The 22,848-nt window shown below is 42.1% G+C and overlaps 1 pseudogene across 1 annotated transcript; it reads right to left on the reverse strand.

The window, feature by feature from the left end:
- Positions 1-6,563: 6,563 nt before the first annotated feature.
- On the reverse strand, positions 6,564-7,231 carry LOC308433183 (serine/threonine/tyrosine-interacting protein-like; annotated as a pseudogene). Its single transcript has one exon. The product of its transcript is annotated as a serine/threonine/tyrosine-interacting protein-like (transcript).
- Positions 7,232-22,848: the final 15,617 nt, after the last annotated feature.

Genomic DNA, 22,848 nt, shown 5'->3' on the forward strand with positions numbered 1-22,848 from the left:
GATACCAAAAACTATTCTAAACAATAAAAGAACTTCTGGGGAAATCACCTTCCCTGATCTCAAGCTGTATTACAAATCAATTGTGATAAAAACTGCATGGTATTAGTACAGAGATAGACAGGTAGATCAATGGAACAGAATTGCAGACTCAGAAATGAACCCACACTCCTATGGTCACTTGGTCTTTGACAAAGGAGCTAAAAGCATTCAATGGAAAAAGGACAGCATCTTCAACAAATGTTGCTGGTTGTTGTGGCAGTCAGCATGCAGAAGAATGCAAATGACCCATTCTTATCTCCTTGTACAAAGCTCAAGTCCAAGTGGATCAAAGACCTCCACATAAAACCAGGTATACTGAAACTAATAGAGGAGAAAGTGGGGAAGATCTCAGAACACATAGGTACAGGGGAAAATTTCCTGAACAGAACAACAAGGTTTTATACTCTAAGATTGACAAATGGGACTGCATGAAATTTCGAAGTTTCTGTAAGGCTAAGAACACTGTCAAAGGGACAGAAAGGCAACCAACAGATTGGGAAAGGATCTTTACCAATCCCATTTCTGAGAGATGGATAATATCCAATATATACAAAGAACTCAAGAAGTTAGACTCCAGAGAATCAAATAATCCCTTTAAAAAATGGGGGACAGTGCTAAACAAAGAATTCTCAACTGAGGAATACTGAATGGCTGAGAAGCACCTAAAGAAATATTCAACATCCCTAATCATCAGAGAAATGCAAATCAAAACAACCCTGAGATTTCACCTCACACCAGTCAGAATGGCTGAAATCAAACATCTAGGTGATAGCAGATGTTGATGAGGATGTGGAGAAAGAAGAACACCCCTCCATTGTTGGTGAGACTGCAGGTTGGTACAGCTACTCTAGAAATCAGTATGGCAGTTTCTCAGAAAACTGGACACAGTACTTTCTGAAGACCCAGCTATACCACTCCTGGGCAATACCCAAAAGATATTCTAACATACAACAAGGATGCATGCTCCACGATGTTTATAAGCAGCCTTATTTATAATAGCCAGAAAATGGAAAGAACCCAGATGTCCTTCAGTAGAGGAATGAATACAATTGTGGTACATTTATACAATAAAGTACTACTCAGCTATTAGAAACAATGACTTTATGAAATTCCTAGGCAAATGGATGAAACTCGAAGCTATCATCCTGAGTGAGGTAACACAAAAGAACACTCATGTTATGTACTCACTGATGAGCGGATACTAGCCCTAAAGCTCTGAATACCCAAGAAACAATTCACAGACCTTATGAAACTCAAAAAGAAAGAAGGCCAGAATGCAGATGCCTCAGGTTCCTAGAAGGAAAACAAAACACTCAGGGGAGGAAATACAGGGACAAATAGAGGAGCAGGGACTAAAGAAAAGATCATTCAGAGACAGCCTTACCTGGAAATCCACCCCATCTACGGCCACCATACCAAAGCACTATTCCTGATGCCAAGAAGAGCTTACTGGCAGGAACCAGATATGGATGCTTCCTTTGGGGCACTGCTAGAGTCATACAGATACAGTTGAGGATGATTGTAGCTAACCATCAGACTGAACACAGGGTCCCAAATGAAGGAGCTAGAGAAAGGAATGAAGAAGCAGAAGGAGTCTGCAACCCCATGGAAAGAACAGCATTATCAATCAATCAAACCCCCCAGAGCTCCCAAGGACTAGAACACCAACCAATGAGCACACATGGAGTGACCCAGGGCTCCAGTTGCATATGTAGCAGAGGACAGCATTGTCTGGCATCAATGGAAGAAGAAGCCTTTGGTCCAGTGAAGGTGTGTTTTCCCAATGTAGGAGAACGCTAAGGTGCTGAGATGGAGAGGGTGGTTGGGAGAGGGAGCACCTTCATGGAAACAAGTGGATGGGAAGGCAGGATAGGAGTAGGGAAAAGGGGGATAACATTTGATATATAAATACAGAGAATATCCAATACAAACAAAAAGGGATAAAGAAGATATTACAATTTTTATGTCTATGCACCAAACAAAAGGTAACCCAAGTTTATAAATAAAACACATTACTACCATTTAAATCATATACTAAACCTTACACACTGATAGTGGGAGACTTCAGTACCCCATTCTCACCAATAGAAAAGTCTTATGGACAAAACTAAACAGAGAAATGCTAGCTGACATTATAAACCAAATGAACCTAATAGATATTTGTGCAACATTTCACTCAAACAAAAAAGAATATACCTTTTTCTCAGCATTTCTTGGTTTCTCCAAAACTGACCAGTATAGAAACACAAAGGAAGTCTCAACAGATACAAGAAATTTGAAATAATAGCCTGCATTCTACCATGGACATCATCAACAACAGAAACAACAGAAAGCTTGCAAACCCGTGAACCGAACAGAGACTGAACAATTCTTTACTGAATGAAAAATAGGTCAAGACATAAATTTGACTTTTGAGCATAAAGTAAAATGGACACACAATATTGTCAAACATATGGCAAGAAAAGACGTTCTAAGAGTTCTAAGTGCCTACATTTAAAAAGTTGGAAAGAACTCATACTAGTAACTTAATATAACATCTGAAAGTTCTAGAGCAAAATGAAAAATCACACCCAAAAGGAATAGATGGTAAGAAATAATAATAATCTAACTTGGGGATGAAATCAATAAAATAGAAACAGATAAACAAAAAACAATACAAAGAATCAGCAAACTAAAGAGTCGGTTCTTTCAGAAAATCAGTAAGATTGATAAACCCTTATCCAAATCAATTAAAAGGCAGAGATAGAGTATTCAATGTAAAAACAATTAGATATGCAAATGGCTTCATGACAACAGACACCAAGAAAATCCAGAGAATCATAAGGACATACTTTAAAAACCTGATTCCACCAAGCTGGAAAATCTAAAAGAAATATATAACACTCTCAGTACATACCACTTACCAAAGTTAAGTCAAGATCAGATAAGCAATTTAAATAGACACATAACCCCTACTGAATTAGAAACAGTCATTAAAAGAGTGACTTGGTCTTCCACCTCATCCCCCCAAATCCCAAAGCCAGATAATTTTAGCACAGAATGCTACTAGACTTTCAAAGAAGAGTTAATGCCAATATTCCTCAAATTATTCCACAAAATAGAAACAGAAGGAACATTGTCCAATTCATTTTATGAGGTCGCAGTTACCCTGATATCCAAACCACATAAAGACTCAACAAAGAAAGGGAATTACAGACCAATTTCTATTAGGAAAATGGATACAATTCTCAACAAGATACTTGCAAACTAAATCCAAGAACACATGAAAAAGAATCACCACGATTAAGTAGGCTCTATCTCAGATATGCACAGATGGTTCAACACATGTAAACCAATAAAATATAACCTACCATATAAACAAACTGAAAGACACAAAACCCCACATGATCATATTATTAGATGCAGAAAAGGCCTTTGGAAAAATTCAACATCCCTTCATGATAAATCCCTGGAGAAATTATGGATACAGGGAACAAACTTCAACATAGTAAAGGCAATTTACAGCAAGCCTATAGCCAACTTCAATATAAATGGGGAGAAGGCGAATGTCATTCCACTATAATTAGAAACAAGACAAGGTTGCCCAGTCTCTCTTTTCCTATTCAGTACAGTTCTTGGAGTCTGAGCTTGAGCAGTGAGACAACAGAAGGAGATCAAGGAAATACAAATTGGAGAAGAAGTCAAAAGTCGTTTTATTTGCAGATAACATGATAGTATACAACAGTGACCTTAAAAATCCCACCAGGAAACAGCTCCTGTAGTTGATAAACAAAGTAGCTGGATACAAAATTAACTCACAAAAATCAGTAGCTATCCTATACTTAAATGACAGACTGAGAAACAAGTCAGATAAATAACATCTTTTACAACAGCCTGAAATAATATTAAGTACCTTAAGCCAACTCTAGCCAAATGTTTTAGTTAAGGTTTTATTGCTGTGAACAAACACCATGACCAAGGCAGCTCTTAAAAGGACAATATTTACTTGGAGCTGGCTTACACGTTCAGAGGGTCAGTCCATTATCATCAAGGCGGGAGCATGGCAACATCTAAGCAGGCACGGTGCAGGAGGGGCTGAGAGTTCTACATCTTCATCTGAAGACTGCCAGGAGAAAACAGGTTTCCTGACAGCAGGGACAAAGGTCTTAAAGCCCATGCCCACGGTGACACACCTCCTCTAACCAAGGCCACACATACTCCAACAAAGCCACACCTCCAAATGATACCATTCCCTGGGCCAAGCATATTCAAATCACCACACCAAGCAAGTGAAAGATGTCTATGATTAAAAGCTTTAAGACATTGGGAAAAAAGAAATTGAAGAGAATATTCAAAGATAGAAAACTCTCCCATGCTCATGGATCAGCAGAACTAACAGAGTAAACAATGATCATCTTACCAAACACACACTACAGATTCAATGAAACTCCATCAAAATTCCAACACAAATTCCTTACAGATCTTCAAAGGACAGTTTCAGCTTCATTTAAACACACACACACACACACACACACACACACACACACACACACACACACACACACACACACACAAACCAAAAACAAAGAAAAGAAACAAGATATCTAAAAGCTAAATATGTAACTAGTAAAAGAACTGTTGGAGGTATCACTATTCCTGATTTCAAGTTCTAATACAAAGCTATAGTAATCAAAACAGCTTAGTAGGGACACAAAATCAGACACATTGATCACTGGAATCAAAATGAAGACTGATCCAGACAAAAAAATCACATACCTTAGAGACCTGACTTTTAATAAAGATGCCAGAAATACACACTGTAAAAAAAAAAAAAAATAAAAAAAAAAATAAAGACAGCATCTTCAACAAATGGTGCTGGTCAAAATGGATATCTGCATATAGAAGAATCCAAATAGATCCACACTTACCGCCCTGCACAAAACTCAACTCTAAATGGATCAGGGACCTCAACAGAAAACCAGACACATGGAATCTGATAGAAGGAAAAGTGGGAACAGTCTTGAACTCATGGGCATAGAAAAATACTTTTGAGCAGACCACCGTTAGTACAAATACTAAGATCAGCAACTGATGAATGGAATTCATGAAACTGAGAGGCTTCTGCCCAGCAAACAAAACAGAACAAAAACAAACAAACAAAAACAAACAAGCAAACAAACAAAATACCCCACCATCATTCAGAACAAAGTAACAGCCAATGAATGTGAAAAAGTTGTCACCAAGTACACACCAATAGAGGGGTAACATCCAAAATATTTAAGCAACTCAAAAAATGGGTATGAAGAAAACAATTTACCCAGTTTAGAATAATAAAAGAACTGTTGGAGGGATCATTGTCCCTGATCTCAAGTTCTAACAGAGAATTCTCAACAGAAAAGAAAGAACTCAGATGACTGAAAAACACTTTTAAAAAATGTTCAAAGTCTTTAGCCATCAGGGAAACGCAATCAAAACTCCTTTGAGATTTCATCTTTCACCCATCAAAATAGCTAAGATTTTTTTTTTTTTTTACTTTCTTCAAGCATCGCAAATTTAATTTATGGTTTAAAAACAAATTACAGAAAAACAATAACTTTTCACTGCTTTATATACTAATTTAGAGGTCATGAGGATTTACTTGTTTGTTGATGCAAGGCACTTTTCTTTTGGGGGTTTCATATTGAAGAAACAGTGCTACATTAGTTTGGTCTACTTTGAACCATTTTGGACAAAAGTTCTAAGAGCTAGGCAACTCTGAGAAGACCAAGTCTACATTTGGCTTTAACAGCAAAGAGAAAAAGTCATGTGGAAAATGTATCTGGTTCTAGAAAGTAAGACCTCTTTGATCATTACAACTTTTCTCATTTAGAACAAGGGAGGCAATTGGGAAGGAAGTATTAACTGTATTAACATTAGTAAAGTCGGCTAGTTGGTTAAAGTCATGATTTAAGATATGGGACCAAGAAGTCTAAAAAAATGGAAATCAAGTCACTGAATTATACTAAAAAAATGTGGACGAATTCTACATTTTGTTAATGTTTCTGTAAGAGGCTCCATCATAAAATTGAGCTGTAAAATTACTTAAAATGTAATATATATAACACAAAATGACTTTTTAGGAAACATTAGGAAATTTGTTTGTTGTAAATTATCCAAAAATCTATCAACAAATCCCCTAGTTTGTATTTTGTTTAAAGTAATAACTTTGTATTATACAAATAATTTTCAAGTATGGAAAGTGCATTATTGCAATAATACCTCTTTGCAAGTCCAAAAGTCTTGGTTTATAATAAAACCATAAAGTTTTTTTTTTTTTTTTTAAGTAAACCCCATCACCCATCAGCGCCATCTACTGTAGAAGTCCAACAACCCAAAGTGTTGTTCAACAAGTTGCAGAGAAACATGTCTGGAAGCAATGTATAATTGAAAAGAAAGTATTTGTGTGTTTTCCATTTCTATTACCATCACCAGGATCCTCTCCTCTCTAGGTGGAGCTCACACCCATGTGACGTCAGCAATCCTGTGCAGTGAATGGTCCTCACAGGTCAGCCGTTCTGTGCGGTTGCCACTTGCATGTTTCCTAAGTCATCTTCTTCTTCATGTGTTCTCTTCACACTACCTGTGGTACCAGAATGAACAGATAAAGACCTTTCTATCTGGAGTGGTGACATCATCTGTATTGTTAATTTTGCTAAGTAGATGGCTTCATATTCCTGAAGTTGGTGGACAAATCCAGCATTAGGATTAATACAAAATCTCCTTTCTTGGACATAAGCAAATGCATCTCTGTACTTCATCCCAAATGTCTCCATGATGTATGCAATAACAAAGGCCGCACTTCTAGAGATACCTGCATTCCCATGGACAAGAACTTTTCCTCCGTTTTGTAAGCTTCCATCAATAAACTCTTTTGTCATAGGGAAAAAACGTATTATGTTTTCAACTGGATTATCAGCAATATCCAAGACTAAATATCTAAGTAACTGTAGAAAGTTTGGTTTGATAAAGTTTGCTTCAATATTTTGCCGTATGCAAATTATATGTGTTATGCCATGTTTCTGCAGTATAGGTAGCTTGCTTTTCATAGCAGAAGAGTATGGGCCTAAGAACAATCCGGGCAAAACTGCATCTCTCGTCTCATAGGGTAAGTCCACTCCTCGGCGTCGTCTTTACACTGCGGGAGCGAGGGGAACTCCAGTTTCACGTCCTCCATGGTCCCAGGGCCCTGGCGGGTGGGCGCAGTGCGCCCGGCAGCCCCCCCCCGGGGGGGGCTGGCAGAGGCGACAAGGGAAGGAGGGCGGGCGGACGGCGGGCTGGTGCGCGGAGGGCTCACAGCGAGCACTCGCGGACCAGAGGGTCAGGGCTGTGACAGGAAGGCGGAGGGCAGGGCGGTGTGCTGCCAGCCGCCATGCTGCGGCCGTCTCCCTCCCGCAGGTCCAAGATTTAAAAAACAAATAAACAAAAAAACAAACAAATAAACAACAGGTTACAGTTCATGCTGGTGGGGATGTGTAGTAAAGAAGACACTCAGCCATTGCTGGTGGGAGTGCAAACTTTTACATCTACTATGTAAATCAGTGTAGCTGTTCCTCAGGAAGACAGGAATTGACCTGCCTCATAATCTGGCTGTACTACTCTTGGGCATATACCCAAAGGATGTGCCATCCCACCACAGAGATGCCCATTCAACCATATTCATTATTGCTATTTATAGCAGCCAGAAATTAGAAACAACCTAGAAGTTTCTCAACTGATGAAAGGATGGATAATGAAAATGTGTGGTACATTTACACAATGGAGTATTACTCAGCCATTAAAAAAAAAAAATGAAATCACCAAGTTTGCAGGTAAATGGATGGAATTCAAAAAAATCATCCTGAGTGAAGTAGCCTAAATCAAGAAAGACAAATACGGTGTGTATGTGTTTGTATGTGGGCATTCGCTGTTACATTAATTATAAGTAAGCTATGATTAATAGAACCACAGAGATTGGGCATGGAGTAAGGGGCTAGGGGAGCAGATAGATCTCATTAAGAAAGGAAAACACAATAGATATTTATGGGTGGATGGGGGGCTGGAATGGGAGAGCCAAGTAGGGAGGGGGATGGAGAGAAGGATGGAGGGACTGAGAGGATAGAGAGCTGAAACTGAGGGCCACATGAGAGGTAGCATGGAAACCTAATACCATAGACGCTTCCTAAATTATATACATGAGAGAAAGTGATCTGAATGAAATAACCAAATGATGTGGGAGACACAACCATCTCTTGTCAACAAATGAAGTTTCTTGTGCCAGGATTGGGTTACATCTAATTGAGTTGTTGGTCAAAAGGGCTCCATCGTAATCCTTCAAACAATTCAGACTCTTTGCCAAGACTGGGTTGTTCTCCACAAGCTGATACCAACGCCCCATTTCTACAAACAACACCATCACAACTCACTAAACAGGAAGGGGTACGGTATGTGCCTACAGAGAGCCTTCGCCCCTATCTTCTATTGTCCTTGGTACAGGAAGGTTCTCTACACACTACCAAAAGAGAAACCAAAACACCAACCCAGCCATAAAAGTTTTGATCAGCAAAGGTGTCCTGACTGAAAGGCTAGTGCAGGAATGAATGGTACAAGCAGAAAGTGCCAGAGCAACCAATCAATAGATCTGATTTTATTTAAGGCCCAGTCCATTAGATGGGACCCATTTGTGACATTGCTTGGGTGACCCAGAACCTGAAACTACCTAAGTAGCAATAAGAGGACTCCTAACCACATCCTGCTATCTTTATAGATCAGTGCCTTGCTCAGTCTTCATCAGAGAAGTTTCCTCCTGCAACAGATGAAGGATACAGAGACTCACAACCAGATAGTGTGCAGAGAACTTGAAACGTCCAGGTCCAAATGGGATGTCTCCGTCACATCTCTCACCTCGGGGCAGGAAACAACCTACAGAGGAAGCAGAAAGAGGAAGGAGCTGGAAGACGCCAAACCCCTCTCCTCAAAAATAAATCAAATCAAATCAAATCAAATCAAATCAAATAAACCCAAGAACAAAAAATAAACAAACAAGCCAAGGCCATCTAAATTAGTGTGAGCAAAGCCCCTATGAACTCACAGAGACTGGAGCAGTATGAACAGGGCCTGCCCCGATCAGCACCAGGTCTCCTGAATATACATTATGGCTTCCAGTTTCGTGTTTTTTTTTTTTTTTTTTTAACAAACAGCCCTGTTTTCTTTTTTTTTTAATCAACATTTATTTTTATGTATATGAGTACACTGTCACTGTCTTCAGACAGACCAGAAGAGGGCATCAGATCTCATTACAGATGGCTGTGAGCCACCATGTGGTTGCTGGGAATTGAACTCAGGACCTCTGGAAGCCAAGTCAGTGCTCTTAACCGCTGAGCCATCTCTCCAGCCCCAGTTTCGTGTTTTTATGGGATTCCTGTGTGTGAGAACAAGTCGGTCTGGGGTTCTTGTGCCTTCTCTTGGACCCTTTTCCTTCTGTTGTTTGTTCTGTCCAGTTCTGACAGGTTAGCTTTGTTTTATCTTATATTTTATAATTTGTTATTCTACATTAACATAGATAAATTAAATAAATAAATAAAGCACTAGTTTTAAGAACCGATCTATTCACCAAGAATGTGCAATGTGCATATATATATATATGAAGGATGAGCAGGAAGAGATAGGAAGCTACGGAACACCTTCGAGGTTTTTCTGAAAACAACTCTCCACCTCCCCTCTCATATACGCATTGCCACCAGTTCAGAAAAGAGGTTCTGGGGCGGGCCTGATCGCTCCACAGTTCTTCCTGTAATATGCGTTCCTGGAAAGCATTCAGCTCTATTAATGTGCAAACACCAGCTGTGTTGGGCCTAACACGCATTTGCACTTTAATTAAAGGGAATCCCTTTAATCAGAAGATCTGATTTGCCTGGCTACTCTTAGTGTGGTCCTTGGAGCCTCGCCAGCAGCAACAGCGCCACCTGGAGGTGTATAAGAAATGCAGTTGCGCAGGCTCACTTTGACCTAAGGATGATTCTGCAGTTTACCAGGAGTCCAGAGTAACTCCCACACACAGAGAAGTACGAGAAACGCACTCCTCTGTGGATGTGAAGAAGTGCGTGTGTAATTGCTCAGAGACTAGAGATTGCCCAGCATGTGCAAGGCCCTGGGCTCAATCCCCAAAGTTTCCTACCTCACACCTTCACACCCTTGTACAGAAGTCTCCATTCATTTTGCCCCCATGAACACTATAAAACTGTAGTGTATGGAAACTGTCATTTTAACCCATCAACTGTCTTTTGGTTCAAATACTAAGAACAAATGCTCTTTTTGTGACCTGTAATATAGCTGCCATTTCTGACGCTGGCCACACATTTGTATTGAATCAGGTTTTCATTTTGTGTGTTGTGCTGAAGAACTCTCCTTCATGGTCTGTGGGTATATATCTGAGGATTAGGGATTAAGTCAGCGACTTTACTGTCTAAAATAAATGTATTTCTTGTTGTATTTGAACCAGGACTTTTCCTGCTTTCACTGTTGAAATTTTATACTATACATAATAAATAATAAATAATAATAATAAATTTTACGTTTGTTTACTACTTATTTGAAACATTCTATTGTGTTCTACAGTAAAAATGGATATACCACCAAAAAAGATTTTTCTAAGATTATGACATTAGAAAAAAAAGACAGATTTAAATCAATAAAATGAGAAAAATATTTTTAAAAGGAGGAAGAAGGGGGAAGGAGGAGAAAAAGGAGAAGGAGGGGGAAGAGGAGAAGGAGGGGGAAGAGGAGAAGGAGGGGGAAGAGGAGGAGGAGGAAGAGGAAGAGGAGGGGGAAGAGGAGAAGGAGGGGAAGAGGAGAAGGAGAAGGAAGAGGAGGAGGAGGAAGAGGAGAAGGAGGAAGAGGAGAAGGAGGAGGAAGAGGAGAAGGAGGGGGAGGAGGAGGAGGGGGAAGAGGAGAAGGAGGAGGAAGAGGAGGAGGAGGGGGAAGAAGAGAAGGAGGAGGAAGAGGAGGAGGAAGAGGAAGAGGAGGAGGAGGGGGAAGAGGAGGAGGAGGGGGAAGAGGAGAAGGAGGGGGAAGAGGAGGAGGAGAAGTGACTGTCATGTGCCTGAGATCATATTTATTCCTAGTGTCCCTCAAAGAAGACATGACTACTGGATTCTACAGAGGTTGGAAAAAGTACCAAAGACAACTCTGCCTTCTTAACATGTTTCCTAAAAGTCCAAGGACCTACAAACCCCTACCTCCAAATTATCCCGGTGTAATAGGTTGCTGGAGCCTATGGAGTCATCTGACTGTGTGAAAATAAAGACCATTTATATAAGGTATGTGTAGGAAGACATGAAACTCGAACCCTGTGACTGGCTGATCCTCCGCAGTATCCAGCAGGAAGGTGTGACCATTCCCTCTCCAACTCGCAGAAAATATTCAAAGCCTAGCCAATGTGCACCCAGCTGCAGGCTCATCTTTACGTGCCGATGGGTAAATGGTAAAAATCTCTCATCGGCCTGGAAATCTACACGTGAAGTCGGACTCTGCATTAGCCAGAGAATGGAAATTGAAAAAAGGATCATTGTTTGAGCACACCCCTCCATAAGCTGCTTGATTTTGCTTAATTTACCTTAATTACCTAAGCAGTGTGTTCTTTACATTGGTTAATCAAAAGCAAGCTTTGCAATTTTTACAGCACGCCTCTCTCTTTTTGACTTAGCTGTTTGCAAGTCCACTATAAGCCTCTGAAAGCTTTAATTACATGTTTCCCCTGGGGTGGAGTCGAACTAAACCCCAAGGGCTAACTGTGTCTTTAGCCCATGGGTAGTGGGGAAGGGATATAGAAAGCCAGGGAGACCCCTTCCTGCTGGGCTGATTTAGCTGAAAGTATCTCAATTAGAGACCTGGAGATCAGCTGTGGAGTCTGGCACAGAGGTGAGCCTGCTCTAATTAAGCCCAGAGCAGCTCAAAAGAAGGGGATGATCCCAGAAGAGGGGGTGCCAGGGTGCAGTGAAGAACGAGACTTAAGAGCTCTGGTTGCATCCGTCCAGGGGAGTGAGCAGTTCTGGTGATGTCCACAGCTTGATTTCCAAGCTCCTACCTCAGGGCCGCCCCTCCTAAACAAAGACAGAAACACAGCAAGAAGCCACTGACTCCAAATCGCTTGGGCAGAGAAAGTTCTCCGAGGAATCCAAGGAAGTCTGGGCAAATCTGCCAGCTACTCCACAATAAGAAAAAATGTTGGGACTTCAAAGTCTGTGTGTGTGTGTGTGTGTGTGTGTGTGTGTGTGTGTGTGTGTGTGTGTGTGTGAATGTGTGTGAGAATGAAAATACCTAGAACTCACGGTGTCAATAATTGATACTTCATCATCGGGCCTGTCTTAGGCAAAGTACCGTGTTGTGGGTTTAGGAGTGATATTTATTCAGCTCTATGGACAGATACCTTGGTAAAGAGGACTTGAGGCCAGGTAGTGACATTTGACTCCTACTTTTCCAAAGAATGCTGGAAAACAAACTCCCACCCTTTAATGGCAATCTGGCTGCACTGTGGCACTGCGTTCTCTTTCCGGCCTTAAGTGCAACCCAGAGGATTACACTTATCAGGTAAGTGTCAAGTTTGTGGGGGAATCTCATCCTTGGAAATGCCTTCTACTCTAAAGATATTGTACTTCATGACTGGTGTGTGCATGGCTTTTTTGGCCCCACTGAAGCCAGGAAAATATGGAAATGTGCATATATGCATTCGGAGATGCCCTTCTGTAGGCCAGTGAGCTCCTGCTCGTGAGAAAGCTACCATTGGTGGAAATGCAACATCTTCCTTTGAGTTTAGCATTCCCGCTGTGTTGTACAGTTTCCATCAAAGTCTTCTGAAACTTGGACATTTAATAAGAAAACATTAATAGTCTCTGGTCTTAGGGGACAAACCAGCTGGTAAAGTGCTTGCTACACAGGCATAGTGACTCAAGTCAGGTAACATGAACTCACATGAAAACCGTGGTGTGGAAGACTAGAGGATTCCTGGGGCTCACTGGCCAGCCAACCTAGCCTAAGCAGCAAGCCCCAGATCTCAGCGAGAGACCTGGTCTCAAAACCCAAGGGGAATAGTTCCTGAGACCTCCACATGCACACATACAAGGACAAATGCACCCCCCCACACACACACACCATCACATACATACACATTTTTAAAAGCAGTCCTTCAATCTAAATTTTCAACATTTTTAAATAGTCTGGTTCAATTTAGAGTCCTCATCAACACACACTCACACATTAGACGCCATTCCATAAGTCCTGTTACAATAGAAACTATATGTATGAATTGTATTAAGTGCTCCCTCCTGTTAACTCTTCCCCTTGATCCTCCTTGACAGAAAACACCCCATATTACGGATGAACGGTTTCCTTTATAGAATCAACTTCCCCCTTGGTTAATTCCATATATAAATGACTAAGAAGCTCGGCTTCAGATCCACTACAGACTCACCATGTGCCGACTGAGGACTGCCCCTCCCCCATAGAAGCTACTAAACATGAACTTGCTTAATCACCACAAAAGCTTCTGAGACATGTGTAAGTTTTGCCACAGTGGGTGAGAAGGCTGGGCTCAGCCCCACTGGTCACAAGTGGTGGATCTTCCTGTGCCCAGTCACAGTGTGCTCCCCTGAAATCCAGTTACACCCAAGGCAAACAGAACACAGAAGGCCATGCCCACTTGTATAACAAAGCAGGCATAGTCTGATTACTGTTGTCTCCACTTCACAAACCGTGTCTCGGGGCTGCAGAAACGGTTCAATAATCAAAAGCATGTGCTGTTCCTGCAGAGAACCCAAGCTTGGTCCCCAGGACCCACACTGTGTAGGTTATGATGTACTTCCAGTTACAGAGGGACCTGACACCTTTGACCTACGCAGGCCCCTACCTACATTTACCTGCGCACACCCACATACACACGGAAACTCTGTAATGAGTGCAACTGGGCATGCCTGTAAATCCCAGCCCTTGGGAGCCTGAGTCAGGATGTCTGTTATGAGTTTCAGGCCAAATACTCAACTACACAATGAGACCCAGTCTCAAAATAAAATAAAACAGAACAGAAAATTCTCTCATTGTGCCCTCTGCTGTGGCACAGTAAATTGTTACCTATCATTGATTCTTGATCAGCAGTGTGCTCATTCTTTTTTCCCACACTGCTACAATGTATCAGGAGAGGTCTGCCATGTTTTGCTTTGCCTTGTTTGAAATGTATAAGGATTCGCTCATTCTTATCTGTCTTCTCTCCACCATGATTGGAAACTTCACTCCACGATAGAAGGGCCTTTATGTACCTGGGGAGCTACTCGTATTCACACATAAAATAGATTTTAAATGATTTTTTGAAACTCCCTGTATACATGGAACACAGAGGTCAAATGAATTCCTATTCATGAATGTTTTCAGTTGTTTTTTCCTCCTGCCCCAGTGTGGGATTAGCCCTCAGATTAGGTGAGCTAGGGTTAAAACTGCTTCTGTCTCCTGGATCTAGTCAAAGATTCCCCTTTTCAACTTTTAAAAAAGAGTTCCTATTTTCAGGTTTATGTGTGCAAGCATCACGTGTCCCGATGCCAGAGAAAGCCAGAAGGAGGTGTTGGATCCTCTGGAAGTGAAGGTGCAGGCAATTGAGGCTCCTGAGGATTCTGGGAACTGAGATGCGGTCCTCTGTAAGGTCCTCCAAGTGCTGACTTTCTCTTTTAAGTGTTCTTTGAGATCACTGCGCACCTTTGAAAGGCCACGACTGAATAATTACCAGGACTCCAATCTGTCCCCTACAAACTTCACCCATACGTCCTTGAACTGGGCACTTCTCTGAAGTCCTAGAACTCGTGAGACACTTCAGTAGTTGGGATTACGACAAGCGTTAACTGGAGAAGCTTATGAGAACCAGCAAGATGGCTCGGTGAGTAAAAGTACTTACCATGCAGAAAAGCCATAGGACGGACTATTTCCCAGCGAGTGTGGGCCTAAGCCCGGAACCCACAGGACAGCAGAGATAACCAGAGAGACTTCACCCCAAGGTCAAGGTGAGAGACGAGAACCTACTCCCAAAACTCAACCTCTGACTTCTACATGGGCCCTGTGGTACAAGCACGCCTGCTCGCGCACGTGCGCACACGCCTAATACAACAACAATAGAGCATAAAATAATAATAAATAATAAATAATTTTATTTTCGAAACATTGTTAAGGCATATAGAATAGGCAGCCGTGTTTTTCCTGGCGTAAAGATGCTTATCAAGGCTCGTTGTCTCTTCAAAACTGGCAGCTGCTTAGATCACAAGTTCAGCTGCTTAGCTCAGCTACGCAACCAGACCTCTGTAGTTCGCGCTTTGCTTTACCGAACTGCACAGTGCTGTGCTGACAAGAACTAGTTCCAGGGACTTCTAAATGCCGGATGCTCATTTCAACAGTTTATACTTACTGACTCATTTAAACTTCACAGCTACCCTTGAAGATATTGTAGATGGGTAAACTGAGGCAGGGAGCGGCAAAGGGGAGGAAAAGCTACTAAAACTTAGAGTTTAACTTAAACAATTGGATCTAACACTTGAGCGTCTGACTCCTAAACTCTGTTTCAACATCAAGATTTAACACACACACAGAGACACGCATGCACACATGCACACACGCACACACGTTGTTTATTTGTTCCGTGATGCCCAATGGGCAGTACTGTGAAGGTCACAGAGTTCTCCTCAAAATAAAATTTGTAAATAAAACACATAAGGTTATAAGAGAATACATTCTATTGAAAAACAACTATTAAAATTTCTGAGGGCGGCTCTCCCTGTGTAGCCCTAGCTGGCCTGAACGGAACCTTGCCGTGTAGTCCAGTGACCTGTCACTCGTCGCTGACAGAAAGCACAAACAACACCATAAAAGCACCTGGTTTCTTTTGGTAACAAAGTCTGAAATTTACTAAATGGCTGTGTTTTTTAGCTACTGACTAGAAATGCTGAATGTGAGACTTAAGGTTATAATATAAAGATGCAATGACTCCCATCCAAAGACCCTGGACCACAGAATTCTACCTCCACAGTCCTCCTGGGCAGGACCACAGAATTCTACCTCCCACAGTCCTCCAGGGCAGGACCACTGGATTCTACCTCCCACAGTCCTCCTGGGCAGGACCACTGGATTCTACCTCCCACAGTCCTCCTGGGCAGGACCACTGGATTCTACCTCCCACAGTCCTCCTGGGCAGGACCACTGGATTCTACCTCCCACAGTCCTCCAGGGCAGGACCACTGAACTCTCCCTCCCACAGTCCTCCAGGGCAGGACCACTGAACTCTCCCTCCCACAGTCCTCCAGGGCAGGACCACTGAACTCTACCTCCCACAGTCCTCCTGGGCAGGCTCAGTGCAGCCGCCCAATTTTAAGATGTGCTTATCATTTCCGGGTAGCAGAAAGCTCTGGTTGACCCGGGATTCCGAAAGAGACGACACTTTGTTTCTGAAAAACCTCACTTGGTAGTCTAACTCAGGGGAGAACCCAGCACAGTTCACAAACTTAAAACGTAGAGAGTTCATTTTCTGATTGTGATGCGGTTAGGCTTCAAGAAGGCTGTTGTGAGACCAAAGTTCATCACTCAGTGAGTGAATTACAGCTTTACTTTCAAGCCAGCTTTCTCCAGATTCTCAGCTTTCTCCACATTCTCAGAGTGGAAGTCCAGGCTTCTGTTACATGCTCCGGCTTTGTCCTACACAACCACTAGATGGCGCTGGCTGTTTGAGACTTTTCTTGGTGCCTGCCGCTGTCTTTGGTTTCCAACCCCTCCAACAGTGAATTTGGAACTGAGAAAGATTATTTGGCAACTTTATCCACAAACACTGAGTTGACATCTCTTTCTGAAATAAAGTAAAGCTTTTTTTTTCCTTTTCATTCTGGTTGCCATCTTTTAAAAGGCATTACATCGTGTTGTTCTTCCATTGATTCTCCGGGGCTTTCTCGGGTCTGTTAGGACTTCAGCAATTCAAGATGTTTAGTCAGAACTACCTTCTCTAAAATATCCTGTGCTTTTCCAGAAAAATCGTGGGCCTTGGAAGCGCCCGTGCCTCTCTGGGAACTTGAGAGAAGCAGTTTTCGATTAGTTTTTTTTTTTTTTTTTTTTTTTTAAGATGTCCATTTAAATGCCGTCCTGGCAGAGGCATGTTCAGTATATTCAGTATGGTTCCAGAGAAGCCACGTTTATGGGCTGAGGCATCAGTCTTGGGTCATAAACAGGACAAGGGCTACACTCAGTAAAAGATTAAATTAAACGCACTCCTTGGTGATGTGGGCTTTGCGAAAGCACTTTTAAAGGAGTAATAAAACGTAACTGTGTTTTAAAACTGTCTCCTGAAATAAGCATGCTCACCGCAGCGCCACCTGAAGTAGCCCAGCAGTGAGAAGCACGGTACAGACACATTCCCAGAGGCACAGAGGGCCGCTCAGCAGTCTCTTCCATGCAGATTTTTTCTTCTAATTTTGCACATTGCCTAGATGATGAGAGAAAAATGACAGGATTTGGGGAGATGGCTCAGCAGTTAAGAGAACTGGCTGCTCTTGAAGGGGACCCAGGTTTGTTTTCCAACACCCACATGGTAGCTCGACACTGTCAGTAACTCCATCCAGGGGTCCTGACAGGCGAGGCCATGCATGTGGGTCACACATGCACAGAGACAAACATTTATATACACAGAATTAAAAATATATGATTTTTTTTTAAATGACGTAAAATCATCCAGTGGGTCTAAGCTATTGTAGTTAGTGTCTAGATTCCAAAGAAAAGTTGAGTAGCATTGAAGAACCAGTGTTCTCGCTCTGTGGCTTTCTTAGAAGCCAGCATCAGGGCCCAGCATGGTGGTTCACATGTCTAATCCAAGCAGATGGAGAGTGGCTGAAGAGGTCCTAAGATTCAAGGTCAACGTGACCTACGTGAAGAGATGCTGCCTCAAAATATCAAAAAATTTTCGGGGGGGAGGGAGGATGAAGTGGGATGAGGAGGGAAAGAAGTAGAGGGAGAGGGGAAAGAAGAGGAGGAGGGAGGGGGAGGGAAGAGAAGCAAAGGGACGATCACTACAGTTAAGGCTCACGATTTAGGTTACTCTAAACAATTACACCTCATTATACCTCTATTTCTGCCCAAAGCCAAACCTGCGTTTGGCTTGCCTTAACATAAACGTCTATCCCAGAAGATTCTAAAGCTCACAATGTCAATCATGTCTTCTAACGTTAAAAAAAAAAAAGTGACAAAGCACAGGCTTCTAATGACACGGATGTTCCTCTTTTTGACAAGAGAAAAAGATGGGGAGAGTCGGCACTCAGGAGGGCTAGCCTACTGTCTGATCTGGGGTAGTAACCCGGGGTCCTGTTGGGAGAAGGGCAGACAGAGGCAAAGAGTGAACTGGCAATAGGAACCCTTTGTTTTATTTAGGGGTGCCAGTATCAGATATTGAACCCAGAACCTTGCCCGTGCCAGACAAACTCTTTACTGGAAACTAGGATTGATCCTAGTTTCACTTTTAATTTTGAGGTAAAGCCTCAGTAAGTTACCCAGGCTACCAGACTGTCAAGATGGCTTTGTGGCTGTGATCCTCCTGCCTCAGCCTTCCAAGTAGCTCGAAGGTCATCAGCTAACAGGCTTGGCTTAAATTTTAACATTCTTAAATGAATGAGATTAGGCTAGACCCAAACACAGTCTGTCTCGTCCCCAGGCACATCTGCTTCCTGATGAAGGACTAGACATTTTCGGAGATGCTCACTCTGCGCAGTTGCCAGTCAAGCCAATGAGAGTTGTCTCTTCTTGTCTCTCTGTGTCTCTCTGACTCTCCTCTCCCTCTTCATATGATTCTCTTCTATCTTCTTCTATCTGTCCCTCTCTTTATCTCTGTTTCTGTGTGTCTGTTTGTCTGCTTACATGCCATAAAAAGGTTTTATACTTCAGAACTTCTCTTTCTTTGGGAGACAGCCCCTCTCCTTTGTTGGATTTCGACTGGCCTTTTCTAAACATATTTTGAATATGCCCTCTGATCTTTTCTTCTTTTGGCCTTTTTCATGTGAGCTGCTTGCATAATTAGACCAGCAGTCCATCTATCGGTGCAGAGCAGCGCGCTGTTCCCTGAGATGCCTAACAGAGCCCTCCAAGATGATGATAATTACCTCACCACGGTCCGCTTCAGCCAGACAATTGGATCTGCCATTTACCTGAGCGGGTGCCAGGAGGCGAGCACGGACTACATTTCAGGAAAAACAGACTGATTTGTTCAGGTGTGAGTAGTGGTTTCTCAACTGCCTAGGCATTCCAGTTCAACAAGATGTTCCAGGAAAACTGAATTTTGGAACCAGAGGAGGGACTGCTTAATTACTCTCAGGTGGTCCAACGGGCCAGACAAGAACAAGGTCTCAGCTTCCCAGCAACCCAAAGGTGTTAGGAATAGGAATCCTGCCCCCAACCCCTAGCCCCCATTGTAGGCTGAGACAGGGAAGGGGGAGGAACTAGATGGGGTCTGTGTCACAGCAGAAGTTACTGGAAAGTTCCAGAACTAAATCATCAGCAAAGAAGAAAAGCGCTAGGCAGAGAGCGCAGCAATCCTGCACCCCATCTGTCTCAGATTCCTGAAGATCTTATCAGGGTCTGCCCCTGATATTTTTCTCTCTACATTCCTGCCTCTCCCCTGCCACCTTCTATTACTTTATCTCTCACTTGAAAAGGTTTCATTGTTTAATAATCTACAGCATTTCTACTAACGAATCCCATCCAATTTTTTTTTCTGCCTTGCAACTACTTTCTCCTTCATTTTGCCCTAAATAAACATAACCAACTCAGGTTGCACAGGAAAGCGCCACCTTGAGAGACCCCACAGCTTAACTTCAAACTGTTTCGCTGTGTTCCAAAAACTGGATTTGATTCCAAGACTTTCAAAACTATGTTTTATCTAAAAATCCCTCTCTTTCCAGCTGTTGATAAATTGAATCCTGTTCTGAAAAGGATCATTAACGTCCAAAGAAAAAGAATTCCAGTACTTAATGTAAAAGACAAGACACCCTGGTTCCAAGAGTCCCTGGAGGAATGCCAGCTTACAAAGTTACTGATTTTCAAGTTCAAATGTCCATACCATGGAGAAGCAGGGACAGAGACTGAATCTGAATGTATATCCTAAGATGTACAGAGATCATTTTTAAAAATCTTGAAATGAGTAGGGAAAAGAAGAGAAACACATCAGCAGGGCAGAGTGAGGAAGTCTAGTCTCTGGCCATGGTTTTTTTCCCAAGAGGTTTATAATAAGTAATGTTCCAAGGATATCAGAGCTAGCTGAAATTTATCACCCGAAACAACCAGCCTGTCTGAGGTGGGGAGTGCGTGCACAAACTAGTTTGACTCTTTGACATGTATGAAAATCACTTTAGTTCTAAGGACAGATTAAATTCACAAGCACTTTCTCCTCCCCTACATATTGCCAAACAACTGGCTTAAATGAGTGTTTGTTTTTCAGCACTCTCCGAGCACAGGACAAACAATCATACAAATATTAAGAACACAAGAAAGAAAGGCAATAATGCCTGGGGGATTTGAATAAGGTTGATCCAAAGCCTACAGCAATGTTGCTTTTGAGACTTAAGGGAGGGGCCTCAGAAAGCAGAGCAACACCATTTACCATAGCAGTACTGGGTCTCAGCCAAGACACCCAGCCGTCTGTTTTCTTTACAACCTATTCATAGTATTTCTTATTTACCTTACAAGGACATTTTAAAGAATAGAATGGTGGTCTGAACCCATAGGCAAGAGACATCTAGTAAGCACAAGGTTTTATAATAGTGGCTAGTTTCATATCAAGATTTCATTAACCTAGTTTAGATTTAGATATTGTCCTTTATACAAATGTAGTTCCCTGCAAAGGAGAATGAATTTATTTTGAAAAGGAGAAAAAAAAGGGGGGGGTGCTAGAGAGGACATTTGCATTTAATTCTAACAGCAAGACAAGCATGTGACTAATTCAAACAATGAGAAAAATTGGTTCTGAGCAGAATATAGCATAGCTGATGTAGACGTTGAGGCTTTTAAATTACTATCTACCATTCGAGAGGCTGTTTAAAAATAGAGTTTTAAGACTCCTAACGACATTCCTTGCAGCATTAAAAAAAAGACTTTGAATGCAAAGATGTTTAACAAAACATTTTCACAGCAGCGGAGGGCAGGGGTAGGATGGTGGAGACAAATCTGTTCTCTCCTAAAAGCTGAGCAAACTACATCACAGACTCAACCTTTAGTACACGCTCCAAAATCCGGTGCTTCTTTTCCGAAAATCAGTAGGGAAAACTTCCATAGTGTAAGGTGATCTTGAAAGCTATTTAAATACTAGAAAATGCATGGCCTCGCCTCCCTGAGGCTACAAGGTTACCGTGAGTGAAGAAGAACAGTAAATGCAAAAATAACCATGATCGTGCTGGGATGAGAATGGAAGAGGTTTTCTCTCAGTTATCTATTTATTTTCCACCTTTTAAAGAAATGCCAGGGTTAGGAGGATAGCTCAGGGTTAGAGGATTGCCCAGTGTTGAGCAAAGCTTTGGGGAGGAGGGAGAAAAATAAACAACGAATATTTTGGACAAGGGAACTAGAAGTCATTGCCTTATCCTAAAAGTAGCAAAATGGAGAACAGCATCTCTTCCTGGGAGGAACAGCTGCAAAAACAGTCTAACCTAGAGACGGGCGGGCGGCTGGACTCAGGTGAAATTTGCTGATTGATCTGGGATACAGGGTCCTGCCCTGGTTTCAGTTACTGTAGTTGAAAACCACCTCCAGGTTGTAGGAAAATGAGAACGAGGCAGCTTCGGCTTCTGAAGAGAGATTTGAGCGGTTAAATATGTTTCGTCTGGAACAAAGATTCTGATCTGATCTCATTTCAGTGTTCGGATACTGGCAGCAGATATACCAAGGCCAACGAGGAGACCTGTCCTGTCCACTCAGAAGCGATAAGAAACTGCAGAAAGAGGGGGCTACATTAGAAAGAATTCCTCTCAGGGATAATTAGACGTTTATTCCAGTTTTAGTGTGAGTGACAGGATTATGGCCCCCTCCCCATCTGCTAATTCACAGAGAATAATGTCTGCCGTATACATTTTAATGGCTACAACATCTGTAAAATACGTTGAGCCTTTGAGCCCTTCAGATGAAAGATGCTACGTGAGGGCAAAGAATTACTGTTATTATTTTTGTCTCTTGTCTTCCTGATTGCTAGGAGTCCTCCTGGTGACATTTATGAGACCCCTCCAGCCAGCCAGCTGCTCGTAGCACTGTGCTACGTGATATTTTAAATCCTTCAGGTGGTTCTGATTGGATGCAGAACAAGAGACGCTTGGATGTTAATTGTTTGTCCTGAAGGAAGTGGAAGTAGTCACAGCATCTGTCCAGGGCTCAGGGATCAAGGCTTTTCCTAAAGTCGACTTCAAGGGGTTGACCTCATAGCCGTGCCGCGTTTGATGGCTCTTGTTTTTCCATTCCTTTTAAACATCCTCGGATGTCCGGATCTTAAGCATTACTTCTCCTCCTGTCCTTTGTGATTTATGAGTTTGTATTTGGATTCAACAAACACCAGTGAGATACCACCTATTCCGTGGGTACCCGGTCGAAGGTATTTGTGGAGCCTTGACACACATTATCCTCTTAATTTTTGTGGTTTTTGTCATTTTCAATAACTTTTTTTCCTTATTAAACAGTGATGTCTGATTATTTCTAAAACTATTTTACTTGGGGTACATGTGCGTGTTTAAATGTATGGGTTTGTATGTACCATGGCATGCATAGAGGTCAGAGGAC

Source organism: Micromys minutus (assembly GCF_963924665.1).
Source record: "Micromys minutus genome assembly, chromosome: 19".
NCBI classification, from domain to species: domain Eukaryota; kingdom Metazoa; phylum Chordata; class Mammalia; order Rodentia; family Muridae; genus Micromys; species Micromys minutus.